Source organism: Peromyscus leucopus, chromosome 4, assembly GCF_004664715.2.
Source record: "Peromyscus leucopus breed LL Stock chromosome 4, UCI_PerLeu_2.1, whole genome shotgun sequence".
NCBI lineage: Eukaryota > Metazoa > Chordata > Mammalia > Rodentia > Cricetidae > Peromyscus > Peromyscus leucopus.
Window position 1 is genome coordinate 53,391,070 of NC_051066.1, and position 13,065 is coordinate 53,404,134.

At 45.6% G+C, this 13,065-nt stretch overlaps 1 protein-coding gene across 1 annotated transcript in view; it reads left to right on the forward strand.

Annotated features, from left to right (window-relative positions):
• Positions 1 to 5,105: 5,105 nt before the first annotated feature.
• Osbpl6 (oxysterol binding protein like 6) overlaps positions 5,106 to 13,065 on the forward strand; it is a 189,729-nt gene continuing 181,769 nt past the window's right edge. The window contains 1 exon segment of the mRNA XM_037204898.1: positions 5,106 to 5,187. The gene's annotated coding sequence lies outside the window, so the exon portion shown is untranslated.

Sequence of the window (13,065 nt, forward strand, 5' to 3'; positions counted from 1 at the left end):
TGCCTCTGGCCTTCAAAGGTACCTGTATTCACATGAACATTTCTCCAAATACATACACACAATTAAATTACATTTATTTATTTATTTCATGTGTTGGCCCCCCCCAGGGGGCATGTGTGGGCACATGAACACCACGCATGAGCGTGGAAGTCAGAGAACAATTTTATGGACATTGACTTTCTTCTTAATCATGTGGGTCTCAGGGATCAGGCTTGGCGGCAAGTGTCTTTACCCACATTTTGCTAGCCCTGATAAATCTGTTGTAAAGTCCGCTTTCTAGCGGGGTGTGGCACTCAGGAGACAGAAGCAGGAGGATCTCTGAGTTAGAGGCTAGCCTGAGAACAGCCACAACTACACAGAGAAACCTTGTCTTCAAAAGCCAAAAACAAACAATCAACAAAAAGTTCATTTTCTAAAAAGTAATAAAAAGGGAATGTTCATTTATAAGTTTAAATTTGTATCAAACTGAGAAACTCAGAGAGGATTTGTCCACTCCTGGGAGAAGGAACTGGTCAGAATTTTCCGATTGATGTTTGATTTATTTTCTGTTCTGGAAGCCAAAATGATGTCCCACCAAATGTAACATAATTGTTCATCTTGATTATGAGAGTGATTTACGAACACAGACTAATTTACTAATAATTGCTGAATAATTACATAGTGTCAAAGCTGAATCTTCTCTATGAACCAACACAATGTCAAATGATGGATAATGTTGCCTCTTGTATCAAGCAGTTAGAGAGGCATGCCCGCTTCTCTTGACTTCTCAGTAGCTATTGTCCTAACTGCCCCCATGTGCCTGTCCCACTGCAAAATGGAAGCACCTCAGCTCAAGCTCCAGGTCCTTGCAAACAGGGGGTCATTGGGGGATTAAGAGCCAGTGGGAGTGTTTGGAATGAGGGAAATTGTCATGGGGAGTCATCTTCACCTGTGTGGGAGGAGATGAGGACTGGAGGACCAGCCTTGACACAGGTAATGATAGACCCCCGACCCAGGGTACTACCTTCTCAGGTGGGCACCCCAAGAACCCAGACTCTGGTCCAGTTGATGCAAACAGCAAGAGGTTTATTGATGCGGCTGTACAGTCAGGCTACTCTTGTCCTGAGAGCAAGAGTCACGCCCACTGCAGCCACATGGGTACTTTTAAAGGAAAACCCCCCAAAAGCCATAAGATTACAATTCCCATACAATTTCCTTTTGATTGATTTATGTTTAGAGGCTAATTTCACAAGATCATGGCCTGATCACAGGGTGGGTACAGTCACACCCGCATGCACATTCTTCCTGAAACCTCAAGGGGGGTATCAGGGTGGGAGTGAGGGTTACAGTGGTCCTTCCTGGAACACTTGCAGTTACCCCAGTCCCAGTTGAGTGCATCTCTTAATAGAAATCTCTTTACATTGTTACATTGTGGCAGGGGTGGCCAAGTCAGTTTGTCCTTGGAACTAGCTTTTTAGTTCCCTCATTTTCCTGGGGCTTGGAGGTTGTGTAAGCTTGAAGGGTTAGGGTCTTTCAGTAAGGGAGTCCAAACTGGCTGGGAAGTCGGGCAGCTGCACGCATCCTGCTGCTATAGAGAGACCAGTGAGGGGGCTGTTGTAGACATCTCCAGAAAGATTTTGGCCCCATGTGTCCGACACCTCCCGGGAGTCTCTCTAAAGTCTGTCAGCTGGCTTGTGGTCATCCATAGAGAATACTGTGAGGGGAGGAGCGAGGACAGAAACTCTCGTATGTCTTTTTCATTCATCACAAATGGTGTTTGCCTTTTGCCACTCTGAACCAATGATGACTTATATGTAGTGTCTGCTGTGTTATTTTTGCTTTTCTGAAATATCAGGCAGCTCTGTACTTCTGCCCACAGTAACGAGTGCAGACTTGTAAACACACAGGCAAAGGAGACTGGGGCAATTATCGCTGTCAGCATAACCAAGTCTCCCGAAGAACAATCTAGCCCAGGTAGAACATCTTGATGACAAAGCATGGGATTTCTTTCTCTGGCATATTCCAAAAGGGCAGGATAATTAACTAGCCAGACAGCTGGGCCGGTCTCTCAGCTTTAAGTCTTACTTTCCCATTTCCTCACACAAGATGCCCTGGGGTTGCATCTTTCAGTGAAGCATTAGCAAACATGTCAGCCTTTCGAGTAAACCCAGTCAAAATAACTCCCAATAAAAAGACCTTCAATGAAAGTGGGTATGTGAGTTGGATGAATTGGTGGTGGGGTCTAAGATGATTCATATGAGGCTCAGTTCATTTGCATGTGATGGAATTATAGGATTAATAGCACTGGTTATTTAAGAACACCCTTATCTTTCTTCACAGAAAAAGTCCCTCTCTGAGACAAATGAAAAGGGATGGATTACGGGAGTAGAGACCTTTTAGCTGACATCTGACTTGTGACTTAAGCTCTAGCGAGAATATATGTATAAAGAAAACACTACTCTCTGGCACTTTTGGAGCAATAACACTACCATAACTGGAGCAGAGTGAAAAGTCTGTTACTCATATTTACACATCTCTGCCAGTCTGAGTTTTGTAAATATTGTGATGCACAGACAGAGTGGAAGAAACTGCCTTGATATGCAGCTCGATACACATTCAGCTCTCTTTAACCCACCTGCTGTCCTAGATGGATGGTGTAGTGCCATTATGTCTTATTTGGCCATTAGTCAGCAAGACAGGCAGGAGATGTTTCCCTCTGATGTATAAAATTTGTTTTCCAACAAATTCGATGGAAGAGAATGACAGACCTGCTTTCTTATGATTAACTGTGAGGTGTGGGTTTTGGTAGCTCCCCAAATCCCCGGTGTAGTTTATGATTCTGCTAATAGGGGTTGTGTGAAAAATTTTGAGAGGACATCTTTAGGTAGACTGTGAATCCTCTGGCCCCTTTCCTGCTCTGGCATTTTTCAGTAGGCCTGTGTCTGTGAAAGCTGTTTTAGTAGCGTTTCAGCCACTGGGACCCAGATGGGGAAGGGGCTGTAATGGAGTAAAGTTCAGCAAGCTAATGACTCCCTTGGGGAGCCTATTTTCTCATGGAGGAAATCGGGGTGAGACTGCCATGTGTCACAAGGTCCAGCATTTATTATTTTATGACAGTGTTACTCATGATGGAAGAAGTTAATCCCAAAGGTGAGATTGGAGATTCAGAGAAAGTGTATGTAGACAAGAGTGCACATGGCTAGGTCCCAGCACACCAGGATTATATCAGTGCTGACAACTGTGAAATGCCATCACAACTACTCCTGTAGGGGGCAAGATCTTCAGGAAAAGAACCCCTTTTAAAGGGATTCCCCAACTCCCTTCCCGCCCCCACCCAATTCAGAACAGCTAGAGCGCTCTAATAGTCCCAGTTTGGCCCAGTTCTCTAGATTTGTCCCCTTGAAGTTGTTGATGACAGAAATGTCTTGATACATGGGACGTTCTTCAATTATCCCTTTACAGAAGAAACGTCTGTGCAAATATTTAAACTACCTCGTCCCTCCGTGCAAATTTGCCTTTAGATCAATCTGTTCTTGGACGCATGCCAGGAACAGATTAGGCATGGAAGTTTCTAGGTGGGAAGGGTGTACCGCACGGACGCTGCGGGGCTTTGCCAGGGCCTTGTAGCCATTGGTCCTTCCTTCCACACACTCCAAGTGTCTCTCTGGGACTGAGAGTTCACGGGACAGTCGGCACATAGTGTTTGTTTATAGAATGAGACCTCAGAAGGGCGCCGAGGGCCAGGGGCTTGGTCTCACTGAACGGAGGCCGCCAGGCTGCGGTTCCCGGGTGAAGCCCTCTCCCACGGCTCCATGGCCTGAGCGCTGCAGTCATTCTGGGCCTCTCCTTTTCCAGCCCAGCGCTCGCACCACTGCTGGACTGGACGCGCGGGGGGGTCTCTCCCTCCCGAGCAGGTTCGGCCGGGAGACTGATCTCTGTATCCCACGGGTTCACGCGGACGCCTGGCAGCGCTGGAGCCCGCGCGAAGGGGGAGCGGTGGACGCGTAGCTGGACGGCCCCGGGCCCGCGGGAGCGATCGGGGCTGGCGGGTGATCCGGAGCCGGGGGGCGGGGAGCCCGGAGCGCCGCCCCGCCAGCGCGCCCCGCCCGTGGGAGAGGAGGGGCTGCGGCGCGGAGGACCACTGGAGGCGCCGCGCGGCCGCCGCTGTCCGCGCTGGAGACCGCAGCTCGGCGCAGGCGGCGCCGGTCCCTGCGCCTCTGGAGCCTCCGCCAGCCAGCGCGCCCGGCGGATAGCACGGGCCATCTCCCACGGCGACCCACCGCTCGCCCTGCTGGTAAGTGTCTCTCGGGCGCGGGATGGATACCCTGTGGCAGCCGCGCGGCCCCGGGGCATTGTGCGCGTCCGGAGGGCCGAGGACCCTAGCGATTCGCGGGTGGGCAGCCGCAGCCCCAGGCCCGCAAGGCATCGCGCTCCCCAGAGGCTCCCTAGCTGGGTGGCGCGGAAGCAGGGGAGGCCGAGTAGGTCCCTGGTGCGGCCACAGTGGGAGGGGGTACCCGTGTCACTGTCCCTGCTCGCCGCCCGCCCTCCCTTCCCGCGGCTGCCGGGGAATCCGGCTTCCTGGTACACGCATCCATCTCCCCCGCCCCCCGTGCGCAGCTCTGCACCCCCTGTGCCCGCACCCCCAGGCCGGCTGGCTGGGAATGGAAGTAGGAACCCGGAGGACTGATGTAATTGTCGGCGGAGAACCGAACCGGTGCGGGTGAGAGCGCCCGCGCCCGCGGGAGCTGACGCCTACGTTGCACCTTTCAGGGAATCCGGGGAGCCACGGGCAGTGGCCGGGCAAGTTGTGCATCGGGTTTGGTTGTGCGCGTGCACTGCGGACTGCCCTCGCGGGCACTCCTGGCTACCCCCCGGCTGGCGTCCCTGCAGCCCTCCCTGCAGCCTGCGTCCACGCTGGCGGCCCGAGCTACCTTCTCCGGTTCAGATCGGGACAGGGTTTGCATTGCAGTCAGGACGTGCTTCCCCCTGCGTCGAGCTTGGAGCTGCCCGCCCGCAGATCGAGTCGCCGGGGACGCTGGGGGAGGAGGCATGGGAAACCTGGGGAGGAAGCTGCGGAGAACTAATGCCGCCCGCAGATTTCTAAAAGCCTCTACCGTGTGCAGACGCACCGCAAGCCACGTTTTAAGCTGCTTTTGAAAGTTATGGCCAGATACTGATTTTGTGACGATTCTGTGATCTACCTGAAAGGTTGGTGAAACTAGAGACCTAAAGCTGGGGGAAGCATTACATAATGGACATAAAGCAAATGACAGAAACTAAGCGGATCCACCGGGTTGCCAAATTATTTCTCGCTTCTGGACAGAAAGTCCTATAAGGCCTTTTTGAAATAAGAATTTCCATTTTGGAGCCATTGGGCAAGATTTAATAAATCATATATTATAATTCGATTTCAGTTTCTCCTGATTAACAAAAATAGTGTTTTGAGCATCTTTTCTTAAATTAAAAAATTACATATTCATTGATAGTTATGACACAGAGTTAAGAAATGTATTCTTCAAAGGAAATTAAATTTCCCATCCTAAGACTGTTAAACTTTGTTTTCCTCTTTTTTTTTTTAGTTTTTGCATATATTTATAGCTATAGATTTCCCTTCCGCACCACCAGTTTTGGAGTCTGCGAGTTCACGATGTTGATATTCCTATATAGTGATACAGCATTGCAGGTGCAAAGACCAATAATAAATGAATCAGAAGACCTCGCGGTAACTCTGGGAACCAGCAGGTTCCCAAGGTCGAAGGGAAGATGCTGTGTAACTCAGCTATAGACACCTACAGAGAATGTGCGTGCCTCATTGGGCTACAAGGAAGGCCCCGATTGGTGGAATATTATTCCTGTTATTGGCTTCCTGATTTAGCATATTTTACCTAAAAATATTTTTAAGTTAGCAGGATATTTTGAAATTTAAAACCTTTGGTTTTTTAAACCAACTCTTTATTTATTTATTAATTTTTTTTTTTTTGGCCAGATTTTCAGTTGCTGTGTTGGTAACTTAATTATACATTCAGTGGGTGGGTTGCTTTTGGGGAGACTTCTGTTTTAAATTGTGATGATTTATCAGTTGTCTCTTGCTTTTAGTGTGTTGTAGTTCAGTTGGACTCCGCAGGACCATGTAATAGATGTTGTCCTGTCTTTACTTTGATTTAACCTCAAATGAATTTTACTCATCTTTCTGTTAATTTTACTCCAGTAAGAAAAAGTCTGTGGAAGATGAAATGTTTTTGGTGAGAGGTCTGTAGTAGTTCTTTAGATGAATACAGAATTATGTAAAATTATAAGTGGACAAAAGTTTCATGTGATCACTCATGAAGTTATGAAGACTAAGGAGGTTTCGTTTTATTACAGTAGTTGGTTAACTCGGATTCTGTGGTCATTTGGTTGGTAATTCCTCAGCAAGTCCCCACTTTGTTGAAGACACTGATCTAGATTCGTTGGGAGATATAAAGGATGCCCCTGCCTTCATAAATAAGTCTGTATCTGCTTTAAGAAGGACAAGGTATAAATTGTTGAAAGAAGAGGGTTTTTTTTTTTTTTTGAAAAGGTTAAGTAATATTTACACTTTAAAATCTTGGACAAAAGAGTTTTCTATTATCCCTTTGTTTCTGTTTTTATTTTATTTTTTTTAATTCACTCACCCAACACTGTATCACCATGCTGTACGCAGTAGCTAACTGACTTTCACGGCTGTACAGTACTACATCTCTGTCCTATAATAGTGTTTGTTTGTTCTGCAGCCAGTGGCCACTTTCTTTTGCATTAGAAACATTGCACTATGTTTCCTAAGGTACATGTGTAAATATTTCTCCTGGGCAGATACCAAAGGATAGAATTGCTGAGTTATAGAGTTGTGAGTGTTCGACTTAGTAAATATTGTCATATTCTAACATACCAAGATTGTTGTGTTAACTTACCTGGGGAAGCCAGGGAAACAAGCTAACATAAGATAAGTAGCTACAAAAACAAACAACAACAACAAAAACAAACAGAAATAAACCAAAACCAAAAAAAAAAAAAATCTGATACATATTCTGAAATACACTTTTTTTTTTTTTTTAAGCAGTCATGAACGTAAAGCTTGGGAGGGACCAACAAGGTTGCTCCCCAGGTTAAGGCCGGTTGCAGATCTGATGACCTGAATTTAACCCCCAGGATCCACAGGGAAGGAAAGGACTGTTCTGCAGGGTGCCCTTTGACCTCTGCACTCCAGCTGTGGCACACCTGCCCCCAAATCAACAAACAAATAAACACAATGTTTTTAATAAAAGGGTCCAGTTGTCTTTTAGGAGGATCAGGGAGATGGCCACAGGCTATCTTACTTAGGTGTGGTGTGACTTTGTAGATAATCATTATGCTTTCAAAGAGAAAAACAGAGGACCTTGCAAGAACCAATGAGGCTATTTTAAAATTCTCAGGAAAAAAAAAAGAAGAAGAAGAAAGAAAACAAGGTTAGTAGAGCTGTCACACAACAGGCTTCTGTGGCACAAGACCCCGATGTCACTTGAAGGACAAGAAGCTGTCCCTTTGTATAAGCGTGAATTGCCAAGAGTTGGCGAAGGACGTTGGCAGGAAGGATGGGCAGGAAGTGGTCACGCTGGGAGGAGGGCTCTGCAGAACTCAGGAAATGTATAACCATGCAGGAGGGAGACACTGGCAATTTTCCAACAGTGAAGTACTCCAGATGTCCAGGGGATGTGGGTAGAAGGTAGGAAGAGGGATTCAAGGCAAGAATCCTGGTTGTCTGAGAGCTGAGAACTCTCTCGGAGAAAATGAAAAAGGGTTAATTTTGAATCACTGAGAAGACAGTCTAGGGCTTGTGATCTTAGAAAAGGAAAGGAGAAAGGAGTCAGAGATATTTGACTACAGGAACTAGAGAAGGAGGTTTCAGATGTTGAATACGGAGTTATTAGATATCAAAATTCTGTATGAACACATGGCCTTGGAGCTCTCAGGAGTGGTGAGGACCCTAAGCATTGAAGGATGAAATCCCCAATGTATCCAAACAAAAGTGGGCAAGTCAGTGACAGAGTATTACAGAAGACTCATTTGTATTGTCTGTTTACTGATGTAAATTAAGTAAATAAACTAAGATAGCATGATGATGTGTCAGCATGGATGGTGACATTGATCCACGGAGTTGAGAGAGCCCTGGGGTTACATGAGAAGGATTAGATGGGAAGGACAAATCATTCATGGTATGTGATGTAAGGGTAGGGAACTTCCAACTCTAAGCTACTGCATACCCGGAGTGGAGATGCCAATAGCCACCTCACAAGGTCACAAATAACATGGTAGGCCTGAGGGATAGGGACCTTTAGGTTTGCTCTCCTACTGTTTCTGATTGGCTGTCGTCGATCACACACACATATGCATGTATATTCTCTCATTATACCTCCTTGACAAATATACAGACCTCTGAAATTCTGTCATGAGAGAGTTGCTTTGTTCTCCTTTGGAGACAAGGATACCAGCTTTTAATGTGTTCCTTTATTCTGATTTTGTTTTGACAGGTTCTCCCTATATAGTTCAGGTTGGCCTTGAACTAATTATGTGGCCCAAACTGACCTCAGACTCAAGATCCTTCTGCTCCAGCCGGATGAATATTAAGTTTATAACCATTCCACGTCTGGGCTTTTTACTTATGAGGTTATTTTGGGATACGATATAATGTCATTTTGGCTGCATGTCACTGTGACAAACAATATAAGCAGAAAGCAACTTAGGGGAGGGAAGAGTTGATTTGGGTTATATTTCTAAGGCACAATCCATCATGGATAGAAGCAGAAAACATGGAGAAATACTGCATGCTAGCTTACTCACAGGTTTCTGCTCTGCTCAGCTAGCTTTCTTATACAGCCTGGGGCCATCTGTCTGTGGATGGTGCTGCCTGCAGTGGGCTGGCCCCTCTTGCATCAATTAATAATCAAGACAGTCTCCCACAGACATAGCCACAGGCCGCTCTGATGTAGATAGTTCCTCAGTTGAGGCGTTTACAAGTTGACAGTTAAAGCTAACTAGGACACTTGCCTTTTGATGTTTTTCTCAAATATACGAAGAAAATATTCAGGCAGTAGAAATAGTCATATTTTTGTTGATGCTTGAATGACTCACAGTAAGTTGGCTCGTAGATGTTCAGGCTTAAAGGGATTTAAACACTGTCTATACAGGAGGCAGGGCATTAGCTGGTTTGGTAGAGTGCTTGCCTGCCCTGCACATACAGAGTTTGATCTTTAGTGGTGCAAAAAAGGCAAAACCAAACCAAAGGAAACACACAATCAAAAACCATTCTATCAGTGCCTCCCATTTTCCAACTTAAGAAAAGGAGGCCCCCACACTTAACTTTGTGAAGCCTAGCCCTGCATATAATGCTAAGAGATGGTTTGAAAAGCAACTTCATTTTTATGGTGGGGACAAGAAGTAAAGCCTGTTCCTTCATTAAGGAACTTAAGGGTAGATGGATGAGAAAGTGAGCCAGGACTGAGATTTTAACCCTTCTTGTGAATATATTCATATATTTATATATTCCCTCTCTCTGTGTCTTTCTTGTTTTTTTTCTCTTTTCTGACCAGAAAATGAAAACGTGTGTATGTAGTTTACTCTTTTTTTTAAGATTTATTTATTTTATTTTATGTGTATGAGTGCTTTGCCTGCATGCATGTATGTGAACCACAGAAAAAGGCATGGGATCCCCTGAAGCTGGAGTTGTGGATGGTTGTGAGTTGTCATGTGGGTGCTGAGAACCAAACCTGGGTCCTCTGCTAGAGCAGCCAGTGCTCCTAACCACTGAGCCATCTCTCCGGCTCCAAGGGACAACCATAGCCCTATCTCTTGTTCCTAGTGGGAGAGCACAGGGGGAGTGGGGGGCTAGGTCCTCTTGTGCTGGCTGTTCTGTCTCATGTCCCTGACACCCTCCTCTATGGGAGCGTGCACTGGGGCCAGGAGTGGGACCTTAGCATCTAGGTTTGGCCTTGCCTTTGATCGAGGCACCCTGTCTGTAGCTCCTGAGACAGACCTATTCGCCTTTTAAAACCTGTTCAAGCAGGAGGGAGAATAACACCCATTTTATTTTTAGAGTCTTTTTTTTTTTTTTTCAGAAGTCAAACCAAAAATAAACTTGGCCTCAATTTCCAGCGGTAGATGCTACTTCACATGCCCTACACTAGAGATAAGTCTTATTTACCTGTTTACATTGTGGTGCTGGGGATAGCACCCTGGACCTTGTATGTTAGGTAAATGCTCTACCACTGAGCTACCTCCTCAGCTCCTTCTTCATACATAACACAGTGTTATCCTGGGTAATAAATATATTAGCTACCTAAGTATCTAAAAGAACATTAAAGTAAACACATTTCATTGTGTGTTATTTCTGGAGTTGAAGTTGAGAGCCTGAATTTATTTTAAATTGTGATCGTATTTTGGCTTCCTGTTTCTCTATAGCAGCTAGACAAGCTTTTGCATATTCTCACCCCATCAGGCAGCACAACTGAGCAGTGTTTACCGTATAATTTCCCAGAATAGAAAGGGTAGGACAGTTTGAGTGGCATGTGGATTGTGAAAAGACATTAATACATTCCTTTTGATCCCAGTAAGTTTACAGTTGAGACAGGAGCTACAGAATGAAGTGAGCGAGCGAGAGAGTGAGAAAGACAGATTGAGTGAGCGAGAGAGAGCGAGAGCGAGAGAGCAGTCTGCAAGGTAGGCCAAGCAAATGTAGGGCTCATGTAAAAGTCCCCTAGGAACACAGGGGAGGTGGACAGCATTGACTCCAAGAGAAGCAGGGAATGAAGTGGAAGGTCAGCAGAAGGGTCATGGAGGTGCTGTGACCTCATCTGTCTTCCAGAATGTGCCAGCAGAGGGAAAGTATGGCCCTCAGAAGCTATGAAGATCAGGTATTTTGGAAACCACCTGGCTCTCTATTAAAATAAAATCTTTAAGTATCGTGGAGACTGTAAAAGAAATAAGATAAAAAAGAAAGATGTAACTTCATGTGAGGGATGTTCACACATGTAACAGGCAGGAGATAAAATTTACTATGTCAGAGACTGTTCACAGCCTTCCTAATGTCCAAGAGCTGCCATGTATCCAGAAGAGAAAATGACGGATAACCTAGTAGGAGAGAGCAAAGGAAATGAGCAAACCATTCATTTCACAGAAATTAATTAGAAGTGGCACTTACGATAAATACAAAATCATGCTTTCTTCATTAGAGACATTCGAGCTTACGTTACTTGATTTCTTGTATCGGCAAAAATCATATTACATTATGGTGGCAAGACTTTCAGAAAACGCTGAGCATCATGCATTGCAGTTAGGTGAACAAGATGGCAGGCGCAGCATCCATGGATAGCATCACTTGGCAGTGTCTACCCAAGTTAAAAGTGTACTCTGTGGACCTCAAGGGGTTGCTCTATCAATATACTTGGCAGGATGACTTTTCATAGAAATTTATTACACCCTTGATTAAGGAAAAGTGTATACGAAGTTATTTTCCTTATCTGGTTAAGCTGGGTGGTGGTGGCGCATGCGTCTAGTCCCAGCACTTGGGAGGCAGAGGCAGACAGAACTCTGTGAGTTCAAGGCCAGCCTGGTCTACAAACCTAGTTTCAGATAGCCAGGGCTCTGTTAAGCCAACAGAAAAACCAAATCAACCAACCAAACGAAAAAACTGGTTAAATAAATTGGGAGCAGAAACAAAATTGGATAGCTCTGAAAGCAAGACCACCTGACACAATGCTGTTCCGCAAAGATCTCTATGCTGGAATAAGAACAAACCAAGGCACAGATTAGAAGATGACTACTCGTGTTCAATATGAACTCATGTGTACCTTGTCTTGTGACTGTAAGACTGTTACAAAAAAACCTCAAAGCTACAATTGCCTCTTGGAAAGAAAACTTTGGGGCTGGGGTGAATATGGAGGGTCAAATTTTCTTCCTGGGTATCCTGTTCTTCCTTTTAGATGATTAGGTGCAAGAATTTATTGTTTTTCAATTGAAAAAAAAATTCTAGCAGACCGTTCATGCTGATCAGTTTTGTTGAGTAGTTATCGGTAAAGGGATTCTTTGAGACTTGGGGATCAGTCTCTTGCTGGAAGCACATACTTATTCCGTAAACAGTCACTGTTACTACTACCCTGACAGGTTCGAGTTCAGCCCGGAAGGGCGCGGAAGCACTTGTCCTTTGGAACAGTGCATCTTGGTTCTCCATGGTTACTCTGCTTTCGTCATCATTTTCCTAGGAAGCTGGTCTCACCAGACAGAGACCCGCAGAACACAGAGCACGGGTGGATGGGAATTAAGGAAAAATGCGGAAGTCAGTGGTGGTAGATGCCTGGGGCTGGCTGAGTGCCTATCCCAGCTCCATTCTGGGCAGCCATAGTAGAAACAGAGGAGAACGTGGCTCTGGGTCGCAGTCTTGATCTCCTGTTGTCCTCGACGTCTCCTCTGGTGTCCAGGAATCTGCAGTTTTTAAATTGTCTTTGGTTCTGGGATTCATTTCTGGCCATCACTGATCTGCCCCCAACTCTCTCCATCTCTTGAAGTATCCGTTCCGCGGAATGTTTTTGTGTTACTGCTTTTGTTACTGTTTTTATTACTGTTTTTGAGTCTTTGCTGGGTTGGACTCTCCCATAGACGTGTGCTTAAGAGGGATGGTGTCATCGTCCCTTTGTTCCCAAACCCTCAAAGAGTGCCAGCTGTCAGGGGAAAGCCTAGCATGGAGAGGAACAGCAGAGTAGTGCAGGAGTTATTGGTAGACCGATGGTTGTAGAGGAGTAGCCATATGCTGGCAGGGATCTCATTAGCAACAATAGGAATGGTTATGAGTTACTTACACTAAAGAAATGGAAAAGAAAGCGTGGAGTTGATCAGAGCTCCCACGCTGAAAAAGTAAGTTCCAAAAAGAAATAAAACCCTCTGGTCATGAAGTTAGAGTCAAGTGTGCATCCAAATAGATTGAGTACACGTACACATTTCACTGCTCTGCGGAAGTGGTATGTGTGTACGTGCGTGTTTCTGTTCTTTTCATACAAGTTTAGTTGGAAATGAGCGGAGGTCGGGGTGGGGGGCATCCAG